The sequence below is a fragment of the Lactuca serriola genome, chromosome 8 (assembly GCF_051521515.1).
Source record: "Lactuca serriola cultivar US96UC23 chromosome 8, Lser_US96UC23_V15, whole genome shotgun sequence".
In the NCBI taxonomy this organism is placed as follows: Eukaryota; Viridiplantae; Streptophyta; class Magnoliopsida; order Asterales; family Asteraceae; genus Lactuca; species Lactuca serriola.
In genome coordinates, this window is record NC_136415.1 from 78,269,084 (window position 1) to 78,290,282 (window position 21,199).

A 21,199-nucleotide genomic window follows, 5' to 3' on the forward strand; every position below is an offset into this window, starting at 1 on the left:
GTAGGGAGAGCGGAAATTGTGTGTATAGATCTATACGGGATTGACACCCCCGCACCCTGACTGCTAGCTACAGTCCATGGCCTACCAAGCCAAGGGGTGACAAATGTCATGTTTTATAGATGCTTGTAGGGCGTCAGGTACTCTAGTGTCGGTTAGTATGGTTACGAGTATCCCAGGTTGCCTTATAATTCATGGCCTTAAGGTAACGGTATTTTACCAGCAAGTTACACTGTATGCTGGGAAACCCATTCTCAGAGTCACACTATTTTTAGACCTTGCTAGTTGTATCTTTCATTTTGATACTGTCTGCGGTCTGTATTCCCTGTTTTAGACCTTGCTAGCTGTATCTTTCATTTGATACTGTATGCGGTCTGTATTCTCTATTTCGACCTTGCCAGTTGTACCTTTCATTTGGCACCGTCTGGGGTCTGTGTCTTTCTTTGTTAGACTGAGCCAGGCGTGTCGTTTGTTCAATACTCTCCCGGAGTCTATGATTCCTTTGCCTTAGTCAGCAGTCTTCACTGCTGAGGCATATCTTATTTCCCCGATTCCTCTTGCTTTCCTTAATAATCAAATTCTGTATTTTGATAATGATAGCAATTAAAGGGAAACTACCTTTTTACCACATAACTCCGTCCAGTCTTGGTAGAAGACTGCTTTTATTAAAGAAAATATAGGATTTTTTGGAAAAGACACTAATGAAATGGATACCCTAAAACTACCACTTTTATTAAAGTTATTTGGATAAAATGACACTAAATACTTATGAACTCACCAGCATTTGTAAAAATGCTGATACTCGCTTTTCAAATAACTTGTATTCTCAGGTCAACATTAGACAGGTACATTCCCGGAGCTGTTGTTGAAGATAGCTTAGTACCAGATGTACTTATATTATTACCTGTATTACTTTGTTGTACTGTGATGTAAATTATGTAAAACTATTACTATTAATGCAATGTTTTGTTGTACTTGATTACTATAATGCAAGTGTAGTGATAGTTGACATGACGTCATCCACCCCAGAACGTTTCCGCCGTTCCGGTTTTAGGGTGTGACAGATTGGTATCAGAGCATTGTTTATAGTGAGCTAAGTATATCAATTCATAAAAGATATACAACCTATAAATACAAAGGGATAAAACACTCTGACCAAGAATTATACTTTAAAATATAACCATATTTTACCAAAGTATAAGAACATCCAGAACCTAAACACTCGAACAAAAGTATCACAAGAAGAACAATCATAAAAGTCTTCGGAGGTTAAGCATTACCGTCAAACCTAGGCAGTTATGTAATCGTAAGCTGGAATAAATGTAACCTGATCAACTACATTTATTCGAGATGCGATGAACGTGTGCTTGGGAGTGATAGTGGTGTTGCAACAGGTCTGAAACTTACAAAGTTAGGATTCTTAGATTGCCATAACTGCTTTCTTTCCTTGAGATTTTTGTTATATCTAGCATTCCTTTGGCGTTTTTGAGCTGATAATTGCTTATAGGATTTATGAATACTAGCCCTAGGTTTTGGCTTTCTGGTAGGAGTTTCGATCCGAACAGACGATGTTTCACTTGGAACGTTCATAGTTCCACTTGGACTCCCTTTTTCATAGCTTGAATTAACCTTGTTCAACGGCTCTGATACGTACCTACTCTTTGTTTTCCAATAGGTCATTTCAGATAAACCTTTGGTTTCATCTGCATTATCGATTGGAGCTTACTAGAAAAACTCATCACAACCATCTTTATTATCGTCTTCAACCATGGACGTTAATTCTGTTATTTGATTTTTATTCAGTCCCTTAGTTGTGAAAACTTGATTGGGAACTGTTTGAACCTTTGGAAAAACAATTGTTTTTTCTCTTAAAATTTTAGATTTAACATCAGAAAAACATGCAAATTCAACAGAATTTTCAGAGATTAAGACTTTTGCAAGTTCAGGTTCGCATTTAACAAATTCAGAGCAGTCAACCTCATCCTCCATATAAATTTCACTCATATCACTTTCATCATCAAATTCAGAAACGTTTTCAACATCGAGTTTATTTTCTGAACTAAACTTGGTGCTTAAAGAGTCAAACTTCTGTACAGTTTCGGATTTAATTTTCTCTTTGGGTTTTTCATCCGAAAGTTGTTTAAGCATGTTTTTGTGGTCTTTGGATTGTATGTAAGATTCAATTTTTTCCAGTCCTATTTTGTATGCATCTGTAACTTCGTTTGAAGAGACGATGGATTCGCACCTGTAACAGTCAGGATCTATTTCGTCCTCTTTTAATTCAAGGAATGGCAAAATTATTTTATGAATTTTATTACCAATCTCACAGTCAAGATGTACATGAGTGATATTGAAATAAAGCCGCTTAGCAATTCAACAAAATATGTTTCTTTGTTTCAAAAGGATCAAATTATCTATTTGCAAACAAATTAACTCATCCCTAGATCTAAACAAATCTAACTCCAATTTTTCAATCCATATGCGCCTCTCTTCACTCTTTGACGAAACCCTGCCGAGTTGATATGTTAAGTTAGAATTTGTTAAATGAGTTTTTGTTAGACTATCACTGGAACTTGAAAATGTGTATTTTAAGTTGTTTAATTCAGTTTCATATCTAGACACAGGTATATTCACAGATTCAAGAATAGATTTTACCTTGTTGATCACCTGCTTGCACTCGCTTATCTGCTCAAGAACTGGTTTCCCAGCGAAACAACTATCACAGCTATGTCCACCATCAGTTGCATAACCTCTCATCTCAGACACTTCATTGGTAACCATCAAACACCTTCCATTGAACTACGAAACTTCATCCTTCGCCAACGTGTAGTTGTTGAACTGCTCATGTGCTTTTATGGCAGAAACTACATCCTTCCATTCAGATCTTAGCCCATTCATGAACGTGAATTTTTGATCAATTAGTTCATGTCCAATCGTGTACTACATCATCTTACTGAGAAGTTGATTATAGCGATTGAAAGTTTGATCCAGACTCTCTTCAGGCTTTTATACAAAGGCTCCAAACTCTAAAAGTAGTAGGATTTGAGAAGAATGCTCAAGATCAGCATCACTTGAGTATAGTTCCTTGAGCCTATCCCACATGGCTTTTGTTGTGTTGCATAAACTCACCAAACGAAAAGTGTCTGGTGGCAAAGCAAATCTAATAATCCTCATCGCTTTAACGTTGCTTGTTAGTTTATCCTTCTCATCTTGTCGTATGTCTTTTACATCAAGAAGAATCTTGTTGTAGTCGGATTGAGTTTTAATTTCTCTTCTTGTTCCTATATAAGCAAACGTTTGAACAGTAATGGCATCACATATCAGATAGACATTGTCTTCAAGCCCTAGGACGTAATCTTCAAAGTGCAACGCCCACACTTCATAATCACTGGGGAAAAGAATAGGGATTCTGGTTGTAGATCCAATGTTGCTTGAAAGATTTTTTGTGTTAATGTGAGAATCGTCTGACATGTTTAGATATGGATTGAAACCTATATGAATCAGATGTGTAAACTAAAATGGTTTTAGGGTAATATTAAGATCAAAGATCAGCGTCAATAACAATGATGACGGCTGAACCAGATTCAATAATAGCAGAAACCCTAAAAACTCGTTTAGTAGAAGTGATGCGTATAGATTACACTATCACCTACTCTGATACCAATTGTTGAGAATAAAACTCTAAAGATCGAATAGATTCGAACAGGAAAAAGCAATCAAACATAGAATATGAATCAAGAATGTGTCAAATGATTAAAAGTCACGGCCTCAGAAGAGCTCGATAAAGAATTGCTACTGTAGAGGCTATGTAGTGTTTACAATGACACGATTAACTAATACACAATGCATGCATGCATTTTAAATAGTAAAACCCTAATTAATAAATCAAAGGTGGACAGGCCCAACCCGGATACACATAATGGAGTAAGTAAAAAGCCCAAAATACGCAACATTAAATACCCAACAATGTCTATATATTTTCTCGGGTTTTCTAAACTAAAGTCTCATTATTTTGGGAAATTTTTTAATAATGTGCTAAAAAAAATTTAACAGAAATTTCTCGATTATTTAACTTGTTGAATAGAAAAGACAAAGAAACCGCTAACTTATTCACTTTAGCTATTTTGATATGTTCAGCAGGCCATCAAATAAAATTGTTATTTTTCCCAAAATAATGGTACTTTTTTGTATATTTTCTTAAAACCTATATATAATGTATAAAAATATTTTTTATGTATTATATGTATGTTTATATATATATATATATATATATATATATATATATATATATATATATCATGTATTTTTATTTATTTTGAATGTGTAAACGTATATTTTTATGTTTTTGTAAGTATTTTTAAGTATTTTATATTTTTTTATGTATTAAGTATTTATATGTATTTTTAATATATATATATATATATATATATATATATATATATATATATATATATATATATATATATTAAGTTTTTTATATAGATGTTTATGTATTTTATGTATTTTAAATGTATAACCATATTATTTTTACATATGCATGTATTTTTTTACTTCAAGTTGTCTACACCATTTCATCCAATTTTTAGAGCTTCTTCGAGTATGTCTAAATGGTTTTCTTATATAGCCATATGTTTTAAGCTTTTCACATTCCTTTAATTTCTTTAATTTCAAGATAAGTGAATGAGAAAAGCTTAAAATATGTGGGTATACAGGAAAACCAGTAGACATACTTGAAGAAACTGTGAGAATTAGATGAAATGGTGAAAAACACTTGAAGTAAAAAAAAAATACATAAATACATAGAAATAATACAGTTATACATTTAAAATACATAAACTACATATAGATCTATATAAAAAACATAAAGTTACATAAATACGTAGACAAATACATATAAATATGTAATACATTTAAAATAACATATAAAAATACATTAAAAATATTTAAAATACTGAAAAATACAATTAAAATGCGTGAAATAATACATTTATACATTTTAAATACATAAAAGCATGTTTCCTGCATACCCACATACTTTAAGATTTTCTCATTCGGTTATCTTAAAATGAAACATCGAATTAAAATATGTAGGTATGTAGGAAAACCATCTAGACATACTCGAAAAAACTGTGAGAATTAGATGAAATGGTGCAGACGGCTTGAAGTAAAAAAAATACATAAATACGTAAAAATACATATAAATCCGTAATACATAAAAAATAACACATAAAAATACATAAAAAATATATATAAAACACTTAAAAATACATATAAATACGTAAAAAATATGTTTATGTATTTAAAATACAATATATATATATATATATATATATATATATATATATATATATATATATATATATATATGTAAACTTAAAAAATACATAAATATATAAAAATACATATAAATATATAAATAATAGGTTTGTATATTATATAAAAAATTTCAGGAAATCTATAAAAATTTCCTATTATTTTGAGAAAATTAATTATTTGGTCTCATAACATGCTGAAGATGTCAAAATGGGCTAAAGTTAATAAATTAATAGGTTTTTTTTGTTTTTCTATTCAAAAAGTTAAATAATCGTGATTTTTCTTTTTAAAAAATTATAATTTTATCTAAAAATTTCCTAAAATAATAGGAATTTACTATAAAAAAGCCTGTATTTTCTCTCACCATCTACATATGACATATCCTAAATAGATCATATTTTTTAATATACTTTTGCAATTTAATTTATTGGTATACAATGTTTTTTGGCAAACTGTTTATGTAATAATATAACTTCATCTACACTATTTCTATTAAGAAAAATGTGATATAAGACATAAGTCTAGTCGCTATTATGAAAACAGTTAGGTCAGTCCTTTATAGGCCTTTTTTGTATTGGGCCTGTATTTGTAGTATAACTAAATGCCGGCTAATTTTAAATCACAAAAGAAGCATAATGGTTCATTTCTAAACTCTAAAGTAGGGATATAAATCTGTTTGAACCGGACCAAAACCAAAAACTAACTAAGGAGTAAATGAAAAATTAAGAACCGAATTGAGTATCATTAATCGATTTTGGTTCGGTTCTAATAGGAAGTGTGTATTAAGAAGGTGTTCGGTATCGAAACCGACAAGAACCGAAAGAACCAAAAACCGAAAATAACGAATTGAAGAAACCGAGAACCGAAATGAATACCACTAATTGGTTCCAATTGGCTTCACTTCCGGTTTGGTTTTTCATTTAAAGAAAGTCATCCCTACTCTAAAGTAATCAAAATATTAATAATTCACAAAATATATGTAATAATTTTTTTTGAAACCAATATATCAATTATTTTTATTATATTAAATATTTTAATGAGATTTTATATTTATATAATTACACCTTTTTATTTACTATTTTATTTACTCTCTTATTATCTTTTATTACTTTCAACGTTATAAAATTTGACTAATTACTTTATTTTATTTTATTTTGTTCTTAAATGTTAAATATTAAATTGGTATGTTTTTCATTTTTATTTTTATAATTATAAACCTAATTTTGTACAAATATATAAAAATGAAATATAAACTATATATAATACTAATTAAATTAATTTCATGTATCTAAAAAATGATTTTATTTAAATGTTATTGTTAAATGTGACTCGAGCATTTGGAGCATTTGGAACTTAATGAAACACTTAGGGTTCATGGAGCATGTGACAAAGGAACGGATCATCTGAGATGGATGACAATGGAACGGATCAAGTGTCAAAGGAACGGATTATCTAAAAGCGGGTTTGGAGCAACTTGGAGTGGCTTGGAGCAACTGGGAGTGACTTGGAGTAACTTGGAGCAACATGTTGCGCCATGAAGATGTTGAGCCAAGTGAAGATGTTGATCCAGGTGAATATGTTGAGCCAAGTGAAGATGTTGAGCCAGGTGAAGGTGTTGAGTCAAATGAAGATGTTGAACGAACATGGAGAAGTTGAACCATCAAGGAGAAGTTGTCCACCTCTGGGAGATGTTGAGCCAAGTGTGAAGGATGTTGCGTCATCATTGCACAAGATGAGCCAACATCATACATGTTGCGCCATCTTGGTGCAAGATGCACCATATTGGTTTTTTGACGAGCCATGATATTTCTGATGAGCCATGTATGCTATGAAGTCTTCTATGATGCTCAAAAGTTGGTTATGATCAAGGAATAAACCATGTTGTGCCACCATGATGGATGTTGGGCCACTAGTGTTCTTGTTGTACCACTACGGCTCAAGGTTCTCCATTATGTGTGTTCCTGATGCTCATGGGTTTTATGACATAGATGAATGTTCCAAAAGATGTTGCATGGCGAATTATGATTGGTTGAAACCATTCATGGGCCTATGGGGCAATGGGCTTGGCCCATTAGGGTTCTAGGTCTAATCTGTCAAGTATAAATAAGGATGCATGCTAAGTCATTTGTATCTTGAATTCTAGAGTGTTAGGCGAATCGTTGTGAAATTTTTACTTGTAACGTCTTTTTAAGAGCTCAGAAATAAAGAATACCCCCTTCTTCTATGGACATATGTCACCTTGACCGAACCACATAAATACTGTTTCTTGTGTGCTTTTGGTTTTTTAGTTATCTGCTTTAATTCTTAACAAGTAGTACCAAAGATTTGGTTGATGTTATGTTGATTGAAGATGACATCTTACAAATTAGATTTGGAAAAGTTAAATGATTTGAATGATTTCACTTAGTGGAGGATGAAGATGAAGGCTCTTATGGTTCATCAAGGATGTGCAACGGCACTGAAAGGAGAAGCAAAACTGCCAAAGGACATGTCGGCTGAAAAGAAGGTGGATATTCTCGCAAGAGCGCATAACATTGTTCTGTTGAATTTGAAATATGAAGTACTGCGACAGGTCGTGGATCGAACTGTAACGTCCCATTTTCACAACAAAAAATTTTCGTTTTATTAAGCAAAAAGTCTGTATTATAAAATCCGTATTAAGAAAAAACATTTGTTCCAATTTACATTTGTTAAAGATTAGAGTAATATAATAATGCGTAATCTTCATTGCTACTGATGAATATGTACAATCACGCCTTAGCCTTCCCATGATAATAGATAGAACCTAAAAAAATAAATAACTGGGTAAACACAAAGCTTTGTAACATCCATATTTTTAAATATATCATTATAAGAGTAAATTATGAGATTTATGGAGCGACTCAACGAGTTGTGAGTCCAACTCGTCGAGTAGATTCGAGTTATCCGCGTGGGTTTAATGAACTGACTCGACGAGTCAGTGTGTCGACTCGCCGAGTTGGTGTTGTGCGAGGAAACACTAAATTCCTGGGGTTAGGGCCTATTTAAGGGGACTTATAACCTCAAATGCGCCTCACCAGCTGCCCAACTCTCCTGTGTGAAACCCTTAGTGGCCATTGAAGATAAGAGAGAGTGTTTAAGTTAATATCAAATGTTTTTGGTGAATCTTTGGAAGGAAAGGAGTGAGCAACAAGCAAGGAATGAGAAGAGGTTGTGGGATCTAGCATTTCTTCACTTGGAGCTTCTATAGAAGGTATAAAGCCTACACCTTTCTCATCTTATTAGTTGGATCTCATGATTATGGGCTTTTTCCACCTTTTGTTGGGTCAATAAGTGCATGGAGTCTATTAGGAGGCCTAGACTTCAGATCTGGACTTTATGAGCTCCAGATAGGCCAAACATTATAGCTGTATTCAACCATATAAGAGTTATTGTGGTTAAGCATCTTTGTTAGAGTTATATTGGCATTTAGAGCATCATATGTCATGCATGGACATAAACCTCGTGACTTTATGTGATAATCAAGCCATGAGAACATAGATATAGAGTTTAGGAAGGTTTTTTGCCTTAAAATCACCTGGATGAGAAATGAGTCTAAATGGACTCGCCGAGTCGATGAGCCAAATCGACGAGTCGGTTAAGGTTTGTCCGCACGAGCTTGATCATGCAATAACTCGACGAGTTAGGGGTCAACTCGACGAGCTAATCTGGACCTTCACGAGACTTCTAAGGAAATGAGTGGACTCGACGAGTCACATAGGTACACTCGGTGAGTCGGGACAAACATGGGCTGTTGACTCGAGTTGATTTCTATTGACTTTAGGGTGTGGTCAAATATGAGTATTGGAGACCATGGAGGGGTAAAATGGTCTTTTACCCACTTCAGGAGTTAGAAAGAGGAAGAATAACCTTTGGTTTACTTAGAGTCAAGAATCGAGTATTTATTTAGATAACTACCCTATGTGTTAGGCGGTGGCTAGTTCGAGATTCGAGTGCGAGGATGCTTGATTGCTGTCGATGTGAGTCTTCTCACTATACTTACCATGAGTGGTATCTTTGTGTGACTGAGATGTCTTATGTGTTTATATTAAGTACTAAGATATCCTGCATTATGTCTATGTGATTTATGTTGTATATTACTCTATGCTTACTGGGTTAGAACCGGAGGGTCCCACTGAGACACATTGACCGGAAGGTCTTACTGTTTTATAACCTCGAGTGGCTAATGAGCTGTGTGTGGTATTTTGGGGAACTCACTAAGCTTCGTGCTTACCATGTGTAACGCCCCGATTCTCAGGTATGGATTTAAATAAAAGGTTCTTTGGTTTAAGTACTACTCGACGAGTTGGTTGCCCTACTCGTCGAGTAGCAGTGGGGTGAGATCGCGTGTTAAGTGACCTACTCGCCGAGTCCAGGGAGGGACTCAACGAGTAAGAGCTGGTAGAAGAAAACCTAATCTCGGGGTTTTGCACCCTATTTAAGAAAGCCTCAACCTCCTTTGGCCTCCTTGCAGTCTTTGAGAGCTCAGTGAAACCTTAATTCGTGTGGTACTCCTTGTGGTGTGTGTTAGACCTTGGAAAGAAGGTTTGCTTGGAGGGAAGAGCTTGAAGAGCAAAGGAGTTGAGGCAAGGAAGGTGTGGGAAACAGATCTTACCTCATCTAGCATCTTTTGGAGGTATCAAGTTGCAATCTTTACTCCCCTTTTCTTCTAGATCTCTTTGTGGTTGAGTTCTATGGTTTTATGGGTTTTTGGGAGTCACATTAGTGAGCTATGGGCTAGACCTGAAGTTGTAACTTCAAATCTAGACCCTTCTCAAGTTCTAAAATCATAAAGTTTCTGTTTTGGTCGTGGTTGAGGCCCTCATTGTGCATGAAACCCCATTAAGATCTTAGATTTGGCATTAAGAGCCTTATTAGTCATGCATGCACATAAAGTTTGCAACTTTACGTGAAAAGCATGTCCTAGAAGCTTGGATCTGAATTTTGGAGCCATTTCATGGCTTAAATAAGTCTGTATGGCTTAAGGACTGAAGGAACTTGGCGAGTCACAAGGTTGAATCGACGAGTCATATGAAGATGGCCGATGAACTCGACGAGTTGATGAACAACTCGGCGAGTCCGATAAAGATTGCCTTAGACTCGACGAGTTGTATGAACAACTCGATGAGTTGGATGAGTTTTCCCTGAGTTATGAATGCGTGTGTAGCCGACGTGTTGCAAGAAGGAAACTCGACAAGTGGCCTTAGGGTTTCGATCGAAAATCATAGGAACTCGAAGAATCACCCGATGACTCGGAGAGTGGGAAAGAACTTCAAAGAACTCGGCGAGTAGCCGAGGGCACTCGACGAGTTAAGGTAAACAGGGACTGTTGACCTTGACTGAGGACTTTGACTTTGACTATTGACCTGGGGTTGACTGGTTGGTTTATGGAGTACTTGTGAGGTTGAGAATTTATGAGTATGCTCGTACTATGGTAATAGGTGGAGGAGTGTTTGGCGAGTGATCCAAGAGTTGGGATTTATCTACCGAGTTGACATCTACGAGGTGAGTTATCCTCACTGTATGAAAGGGTCTAAGGCACCAAGGTCGGCCCTTTATGGTTTGCATCCTGGTTTAGGATGGTTGCTATGTTACCGATATGCTAGATTTCATCCTGGTTTAGGATGGTTGCTATGTTATTGATATGCTAGATTTCATCCTGGTTTAGGATGGTTTCTATGTTATTGATATGCTAGATACATCCTGGTTTAGGATGGTTGCTATGTTACTGATATGCTAGATTTCATCCTGGTTTAGGATGGTTGCTATGTTATTGATATGCTAGATACATCCTGGTTTAGGATGGTTTCTATGTTACTGATATGCTAGATTTCATCCTGGTTTAGGGTGGTTGTTATGTTAGATTTCGGTTAGATCGGTATCCTGATTAAAGGATGTTGTTTTGCTATTTGATCTGTTAGATCGGTTTGACTGTTACCAATGATAGCATATGTTATTTATGTGCACATGTTTGTTTTATTGGGGGTTGGTTTGAGGCGGTCTTGCTTTGTGCTGAAGGCCAACATACCCTATGAGCGGTCCGGGGAGACAATAGGCCCACGAGGCGGTCCAGTCATGCCGAAGGCTCGGTATAGATTCAGTTAGACTGTAGGCCCTTGTAGGGCGGTCCAGTCGGGTCGATGGCCTAGTATGCATATTGATTGATTGATTATTACTATTATGATATTATCAATGTGGTGTTGGTATTTTGGGGGTAGCTCACTAAGCCCTTGGGATTACAGTTTCAGTTATTGTTTCAGGTACTTCAGGAGGCCGTGGCAAGGCGAAGGCATGACCGTACCGCTCCTCATCCTTACGATGTGTTTTTGGGACACTCTGATGAATAATGATTTGAAAACAATTTGTAAACAAACACTATTTAGGTTTAAGTTGTGAATGGAAAAGTTTAAATTTGGTGTAAAGTTTATGGATGTTACGCCGTGTTATGTGTTATGTGTTTCAGGTTTTCTCAGGACCGCGGGAAGGCACCGACTTGATTGTACACACCAGTGAAAGAGTTTTGTTTTTGAGGATTCCAGATTTTAATCAAACAATTATGGAGTTGAGAGTTGTAAATGAAATAAATGAGATTTTTGTGAAATATGTTATGAGAATTATGTGATTTTAAATTAAAAAATTTGTTGAAAATTTTCGGTGTTATATGTTGGTATCAGAGCCTTGGTTTGAGGGATTCGGATACACCTTTGGGTATGTCTGGACTCAAACTGGGGATTTGAGAAAAAATTTATAAATAAATGATTTCTAAACGAGCAAGGGTTTCTAAGAAAAAACGAGAAGGAGCAGTGTGTACAATCAACTTGAGCCCGAACGGTGATTTCCAAAAGTACCCTTACTTATGTTTGTTATGAGTTATTATTGAGATATTAGTGATGCATGATAGGAGATAGGCTAGGAATTTCATATTTCAGGGCTATAGTTGCCTGATTTGTGATGCCTTAGCATAGGAATTTTGCTATATGTGATGTGCTTTGAGTATGTGCAGAGTAAGAGTATCTAGCAGGAATATTTCAGAGATAGAGATTTGAGTAGAGGAGTAATCTAGGAGAGATACCTAGATGAGCAGTGGAGGAGCCTACTGAGAGAGTAGTTAGATACCCGTGTGGGGTAGAGTTGCTTGAGTTCGGTGACACCTTTTGAGTGTGAGTAGAGAAAATAGTTGTAACCTAGAGTGCTTTAACGTGCTGGTGGAGATTATTTGATGCTCAAATGTTGCTTGCTTCGTGCTTTGTGGAACTCTCGATGATGGAAGTCAGCTACTAAGTGAATATGACGATATTCAGGAGGTAGATGGTTGGCATCATAAGGAGTTCTTCAGCACCTGATGGCAGGGAAGTGTGAGAACCTAGGAAGAGCCTTGGGAGTGGTGTTAGTCAGATGAGTATGTTGATAGAGGAGAGTATTCGCTGGGGAGCGACCAGGTTTAACGGGATTGGTGATCGAGAAGGTTGAGAAGCTACTTAGGAAATATGGGATGATCCGTGTGGAAAGTATGGGTAGATGTGGCAGGTAGTATGGGCCCATACTACTGAAAGCAGAGGACCCATACTCAAAAAAGGGAGAATTCCAGAGGTTCTTAGTAGCAGATTGAGAGGAGATAACATGGTTCGGGTACCATGATTTGTAGCGGATTGAGAGGAGATAACATGGTTCGGGTACCATGATTCGTAGCAGATTGAGAGGAGATAACATGGTTCGGGTACCATGATTCATAGCAGATTGAGAAGAGATAGCATGGTTCGGGTACCATGATTCGTAGTAGATTGAGAGGAGATAACATGGTTCCGGTACAATGATTCGTAGAAGATCGAGAGGTGGTCACATGGTTCGAGTACCATGATTCGTGGCGGTTGGCGCTTCTGGTTTTACCAGTTATCTTGTTGTGTTTGATTAGACTGAGATCGGATGTGATAGAGTGTGGGGCTTGAGGGCCTTATCGAACGAATTTCAATGGAGCATACCTTGAGAAGGAAATCGAGTTAGTTTCTGAGAGATTTTTGGTGAGATGTCAGTTGGAGTCGCAAGACTTAGGGACGAGTAGAGATGATGCTTATTGGGGGATCGCGGTCTGAGTTGAGCAATCGACTGGTAAATGAGACGTCACCTTCTTTGACAAGAGTTGCATTGTTCCCGTTTCTGGGAGAAGTGAAGGAGATAACGAGTTCTCGGTTTCAGAGTTTGGAGGTATACCCAGTGAGGTAGCATAGGGTTGCAACCTTTTCGCCAGAGTATTTGAGTAGTATGTTTGCTGCAAGGTATTTTCATACCATGAGAGAGTCATTAGTAGAAATAAGATGGAAGAGAACAAGGAGGTGCCTTATTAAGGGAGGCATACTTTTTGGCAGTAGTTCCAGGTGATCAAGAGCAGCATATCAGGGAGGTGGCCCTCGTTTTCTTCGTTGTGTATCGATTGTGAGAGTGAGGTCTCTTGCTTTTATGATGATTCCCGCGGTGGGAGGATGATCGTGGAATCAGTGACGAGGTGCGTGATAGTTTATTATTTTAAGATTGAGATTCAGGTCTATTCGAAACAGTTGGGGTATCCCACAGTGTGTCGGTCTGAGGCTTTGAGATGACTAGAGGCAGTCACGTTGTGTGACAACCCAAGTTTATTCCGTTACATTACCCCGTTACCGCTAACGGAATATTCCAGTTTATAAAAGTTCCGTTAATTGGAGGTCGCCAAATAAATAAATGTTTTATTTATTTATATAATGTGTCGTTAAAGTCGTAATAAAATAAATAAAGACACTTACCTTACATTTCCATTTAATTGGAAAAAGTTAGTTTTTATTATTACGACCCCTAAATCGGGTGCGACCAAAAGCCCCGTATAACGGCAGTATCGGGTAGAATCCCACGGAGCCACAACTCCAACCCCTATATAAGGGTGAGTGGAGTCCATTGGAGACTTTTTACACATTCCCCACTCACTCTCTCTACAACTTAAATCCGAGCCAAAAATCGTTCGTTTCGAGCCTTAAACGAGTAGGTAAACTATCCTAACTCGTTGTATAACTTGTCTAGCCTGCAATTTCGAGTTTAAAACATAAAATAGGGACATAATCATGTTTTTACGTCCCAAGAACACTCTTGGGCCGTGAACACCATTTAATGGGGTTTTTAAGCCCCAAAACCCCTCCAAATTGCCCCTAAGGCTTAGATATGACTTTTAGGCTTACATATTCGGACATAGAACACCTTGAAACGAGTTTTTGAAGAGTAAACATGAGATTACTGCCCAAGAACATGCTTGGGCCGTAAACTCCTCCTCATGGGGAGTAAACTCAAGATTTTGTGCTAGAAATGCCCCAAACACCCCCCTATGGCCTTGGAAAAATACCTTAAAGCAATACCAACATTGTAGAAGCCTTAAACTTCAATAAAACTAGGGGAGTAGGAGTTCACGGCCGTGAAATCCCATAGGGGTGGTTCATGGGCCGTAAACTCCCAATTTATGCCCAAATGGTGCCCTAAACTCCCCATTTGACTCGGAAAAATGCTTAGGAATTTACCCTCTACCATTTAAGACTTGAAAACACCAAAAGAATGAGTGTATAGGAGCTTACGGCCGTAAGCTCCCTTTCTTAGGGCCGTAAACTCCTCAATGGTCCATGTGACGCCTTAAATCCATTCATACACCAACTAGGAATGCTAGAGCCAAACATAAAGTCAAAATACTATGGGAGTATTTTGGAACACTAAAAGATTCACACTAATCCCAGAATCATGTTTAGAAGATAAGAAAGAAAACAAGAAATTAAAATACCATAGTGGTATTTTAGAATCCGTAACCAACCTTGTGTGAAGAACTAAAAATATCCTTATTGATATACCTACATCTACAGAGGGTATACTCCCAAGGTTACATATAATAAGGATCCCATAGGCTAAGAATGTGTGGTTTCGCTCTACTTCCTTTTCCTCGTTGGGATGTGGATATAGAGTAGTATCACATATTCGAAGGCCTATCGGATCTAAGCTATATATGATTTGTATACCCTGTGTAATAGTAGCAGGACTCGATATGGATCACTCAGTGAAATGTTAATAATATCTTAGGATTCTTTAGACATTTCCATTCTCGCACGAACCTTGTAGAAAACCCTATCCACTTCAGTGCTTGACAGAAGAGTTGATACAGACCCAGAAGAGGTTCATTGAGAAGATTTCTTGTTCGGAAATAAATGAACTGGGTCGAGACTATTGAATTCACCAAGTGCCTGTATCTTTTAGGGACATCGGTGAGAAATTCGCCTAAACTTCTGAGATTCCCAGTCATCCATCATGAAGTGATGACACCCGGAGTCGGATTCGGAAGTGAGGCGGGGTAGAAATTCAATATGTCTTCACAAGAGAAGAACCCTAGGTAACTACCCGAAGGAAACCAACGCCGATACCAGCCAAAGATACGAGGCAGACAGACGGAGCCAGTACATGGAACCTGAGAATTGTCTTTTCCTCGTGATCGTCACACTAATAAACCCATAAAATAATACAATTTAGTGAGTTAGTGGTTACACTACTCACGTTATGTGTTAGGTAAATCGTCGTTTCCCATTTCCAGTTACACGATTAGAGTGCAACTCCGCACCTCTATTGAGAATATTTAGCCATAAGCCTTCATAAGCCTCTCTTTCCGTGGTTTCGTTCCGAACTGTTCTCAAATCTCTCTAGGCCGGAGAGTGAAACCTTTCCCAGTATAAAAGGTAACTTAGTAGGAACGACTCACATCTTATGGCCTTTTCCGATACTCATGCTCCCACCTTGCATACCAGGACTACATCATAGGGATGTAGGTCGACACTCAGACAACCAATACCAGAGACACGGGAAAAATCTATGCCTAATGCAGTCAGGACAGATATGTCCAGGGTTAGCCATCGTCTCTCATTATCTTGTATCCCTTTCCATGTAGGAAAAACCATGCCTTCGAAAAAGCGTAACCAGTCCGCAAGCAAGAAACCTGCTCTCCTATTCGATGAAGCTACGTTCCAAGCTGCCGTCTCGGCAGCTGTAGCAGCTGTCATGGCTCACCTGAATGCTAACAACGCCAATGTTGGCAAGGGCCCTATCGGAAATTCCGATCCTAGTAGTGGACAGCAGCAACCAACCTCTGCATACCCAGCCGCCCAAGAACCTCACTCAAATTCACTGAAGAGAAAGATCAAGGTCGAGGAGGGAAGTACCTCGGCTCAAGGACCTTCCGAAGGGCAATGAGCTGAGATGGTCAAATTCCCTGCCAACCCTTCCATCCCTACACCTAGGAGACCATACTTAGGAAACTTTCCTCATTGCAGCAAGTGCAGCTACCATCATCATGGTGTCTTCTGTGAGCTCTATTGTGCTAGGTGCCACATGTTGGGGCATACTGCTCAAGTCTGCAGAACCCCGGTTGAGTTCATTACATCAACCACCAATGTGGCGACCCGTACAGTTTGCCACCTATGTGGTGAAGTGGGACACTTCAAGAAGGACTGCCCAACCGAAGGGAAAGACAAAGACACATGAGGAGTCTAACACTAATGCTTAGGGAGAAGCATCAAGGAACCTGGTAGATTTTTGGTACGTCTCTCGATCCCAGATAACTAACCGAGAACATAAAAAGGCTAATTCTTAATGTAAATACTTCCCCAATAAGGCGAAAGTCACAGCACTGTAATAAATTTAAAAATTCATTAGGTAAAACTGTAATGGCTAAACATATACATTACGGCCATGTATAGTTAAGATGGATAGACCTAGAGTGAGTGAATGCCGCCTCATTTCCTGGTCCTCGTCTGGTTGTGGATTTAGGGCGGAGTCGCTTAGTCAACAGTCCTCCCCACCTTAATTATACATGACTAGTACATGTTAGGCGATTATAGAAATGCCTCGTGAGAATCCATTCATGAAAAGATACTCTACTCGGAAACACTTAGGACTCTCTATAGTTCCGCGTCGACTTTATCGGTCCAAGTATCCGCAACAGTGATACACAGGACGACACCCGAGACACCTAGAACTTGTGTGGCTGTTCGGCGCATGACTCTATCGACCCCCATTTTATATCATGTCGAAGTGTGCGAACTTCGACGCCTCTACCGATCATGGTTTGACTTCGTTCAGCCATGTGTAAATCCTTAGTGCTGTGTAAAAAGAACTTTCCTCGTAGCCATGTCGGCAAATAAAGGTTCTTCCAAACCTAAACATAATACAAATAAACAAACCCAATATGATCCGTCAATCGTCCCTCTTACCTCAAACTTTCCGAAGTACCCAAGAGAGGGGTACCGCGCCCTGTTGACCGACCTCTCTTAGTCATGTAGAAACCGAAGCGAAAGACACTGCAAGATACTCCAGAAGACAATGACCATCCGAAGCATACTTCGTAGATTCCCCAGAAAGACCCTTCGCACCTAGCACATCAGGTTCGTGAACCCAGAGGATAGAACTCACGAGACTGACCACTATAACCAGGTATATGCATAAAGGTGGTATATAGTTGAGATAAAAAAGATTTAAGATGTGTGCTTCCTCCCTACTCCCTGTTCCTCGTTGGGTTGTGGGTTTGGGGTGGAGTCGCACAACTGAACATCCTGCCGACCTCAATTATATACGGCTTGCATACACCAAGTATTAGTGGTTAAGCCAAGTATGAGCTCTACCACGAGCCTCATAGTAAAGCCCTTCATCCTATTCCATACAATAGGAGCTGGAATCAAGAGAACCACTGCGAGTTGAGCTACTATAATGATCACAAATCCGAAATTTGTTGTCATACCGGTTAAGCTGACCTGATAACCAACACCCTCAGTTAGTAAAGTGATTAAGTTCCGAGTAATGGAACCCTATACTCACTAGATTTGACCTAGACCGTGAAAACTCAGAACCTTCGGAAGAGTAGTTGCAGTAGATGCTCGCACTACTCAGGCACTTCGTTCACCCGTTACAGACGAGTAGTGCCTATGATCCTCCACTCCCTCGCATGGAGGAAGTCATCGCCGCCTTGTAGATGATAGACTGCATTCTCCAAAGTGAACACTAGAATACCGAGAACCCCAGGATAACCTTCGCAGCCAGGAATACTTGATCAAAGTGCGAAAGTAGTTGCCTTAAGCCTCATGACCCAGATCCCGAAGAGAGTATAGACTTGACACCAGCCTTGGTGTTAGTCGAGGGGTTATGCAGGAGCATGCGCCTTCCGCACTAGAATAAACCAAAGTCTTAGAGAATCATTGGACTATAAGGTGTTCCAAGAATACGATCTCACGCAGAAATAGTAGAACCACCTCCCGAAATAGTCCAACACTCGTCTGGTGAAACCCTATCTCCCTGACCCTGAGGGCTTCCGTATCTCAAGATTCGTTAGTGCAGGTTCATTTTGCACGAGCTTGAGGTAGACACTCTACAACAAAAAGATACCATAGATACACAACCCATCCGATGATCTAGAAAGCCTCTAAAAGCCAATTGACAGGAAACACGAAACTAAGGACAGCCCGAGCTTCCTAAGAACCAACCTGAAGGACTACACTCCCAGTAAGAGAAAGAACTTAGGAACTTCGGAATGACGATCACGCCAGTAATGATCTTGCCATAGAAGTACACTATGCTCTTAGTACTGAAAATCTCTCCCCTTCCGAGAGCTTAGGATCATCTGAGAATCCTCATGGAGGTTTGGTCCAACCTTCGTCAGACCACTACTACTTCTGGATATCCCTTAAGCTTCACACCAGATCGATCCACTCCTTAGACATGATCAGTATTGCCCGAATTCACTCTTCGTATCCCACTCATCTCGATAAGGAACTATTGAGAACCCTAACCTCGTAAATACACCAGTCGGAACCCACTAGCTACACGAGACGAAATCTGCATCCCGTGCGTGAAGGTTTGTTAGAATGACAAACACAGACCAGAGTTCACTTGGGAATGCGAGGATGAATAGAATAGGAAGTACCCTCTTACCTCTACTTGGCCATTCATACCTATTCCCTTGACTAGACCTGAATTTCGGGACGAAATTCCCTCTAACGGGGGGATGATGTGACAACCCAAGTTTATTCCGCTACATTACCCCGTTACCGTTAACGGAATATTCCAGTTTATAAAAGTACCGTTAATTGGAGGTTTCCAAATAAATAAATGTTTTATTTATTTATATAATGTGTCGTTAAAGTCGTAACAAAATAAATAAAGACACTTACCTTACATTTCCATTTAATTGGAAAAAGTTAGTTTTTATTATTACGACCCCTAAATCGGGTGCGACCAAAAGCCCCGTATAACGGCAGTATCGGGTAGAATCCCACTGAGCCCCAACTCCAACCCCTATATAAGGGTGAGTGGAGTCCATTGGAGACTTTTTACACTCTCCCCACTCTCTCTCTACAACTTAAATCTGAGCCAAAAATCGTCCGTTTCGAGCCTCAAACGAGTAGGTAAACTATCCTAACTCGTTGTATAACTTGTCTAGCTTGCAATTTCGAGTTTAAAACATAAAATAGGGACATAATCATGTGTTTACGGCCCAAGAACACTCTTGGGCCGTGAACACCATTTAATGGGGTTTTAAGCCCCAAAACCCCTCCAAATTGCCCCTAAGGCTTAGATATGACATTTAGGCTTACATATTCGGACTTAGAACACCTTGAAACTAGGGATGGCAAAAAAACCCGAACCCGATGGGGAAACCCGAAACCCGATTATTTCGGGTCGGGTAACGGGTCGTTATCGGGTTTTTTATCGGGTTCGGGGCAGGGAGTGGGTTATCCTCGCCCCGACCCGACCCGCCCCGATTATATGTATGTATATATATATATATATATATATATATATATATATATATATATATATACATATATATATATGTTAATGGCACACATCAAAGATAAAATACTTACTGTGGAAAATCTTTTTAGTTATTAACAATCCGGTGTGAACGATCATTTTTTATGTTTTGACGTATTACACTAAAATTAAATAAAATAATTTTGAATATAACATCGATTTAATTTTATTAAAGTGATTCATCTTATTTTTAATTTAAAAGGGAGACTAGAGCACATATTTTTATAAGACATCGGGGTACCCTGAAACGGAATAAAAATTTCGTTATGAATTGTTGTAAACCCGATAAGAAACCCGAAACCCGACTGGAAAACCCGAACCCATTGGGGCGCCCCGATAAGAAACCCGAAAGATATCGGGGCGGGTTTGGGAAACCATGCCCCGCCCCGTTGCCATTCCTACTTGAAACGAGTTTTTGAAGAGTAAACATGAGATTACTGCCCAAGAACATGCTTGGGCCGTAAACTCCTCTTCATGGGGAGTAAACTCAATATTTTGTGCTAGAAATGCCCCAAACACCCCCTATGGCCTTGGAAAAATACCTTGAAGCAATACCAACATTGTAGAAGCCTTAAACTTCAATAAAACTAGGGGAGTAGGAGTTCACGGCCGTGAACTCCCATAAGGGTGGTTCATGGGCCGTAAACTCCCAATTTATGCCCAAATGGTGCCCTAAACTCCCCATTTGACTTGGAAAAATGCTTAGGAATTTACCCTCTACCATTTAAGACTTGAAAACACCAAAAGAATGAGTGTATAGGAGCTTACGACCATAAGCTCCCTTGCTTAGGGCTGTAAACTCCTCAATGGTCCATGTGACGCCTTAAATCCATTCATACAACTTAGTTTTGGACCTAGCAAAATTCCATGAAGAAGTTAAGGCCTTTAAACACACTAGAAACCCCTCACCATGAGTTTACGGTCGTAAACTCATGGGAAGTTGTCACTGGGCCGTAAACACCATAAGGTGAGTTTACTCTTGGAGAGTAAACTCCATTCCTAAGCCATTCACACCCTTAAA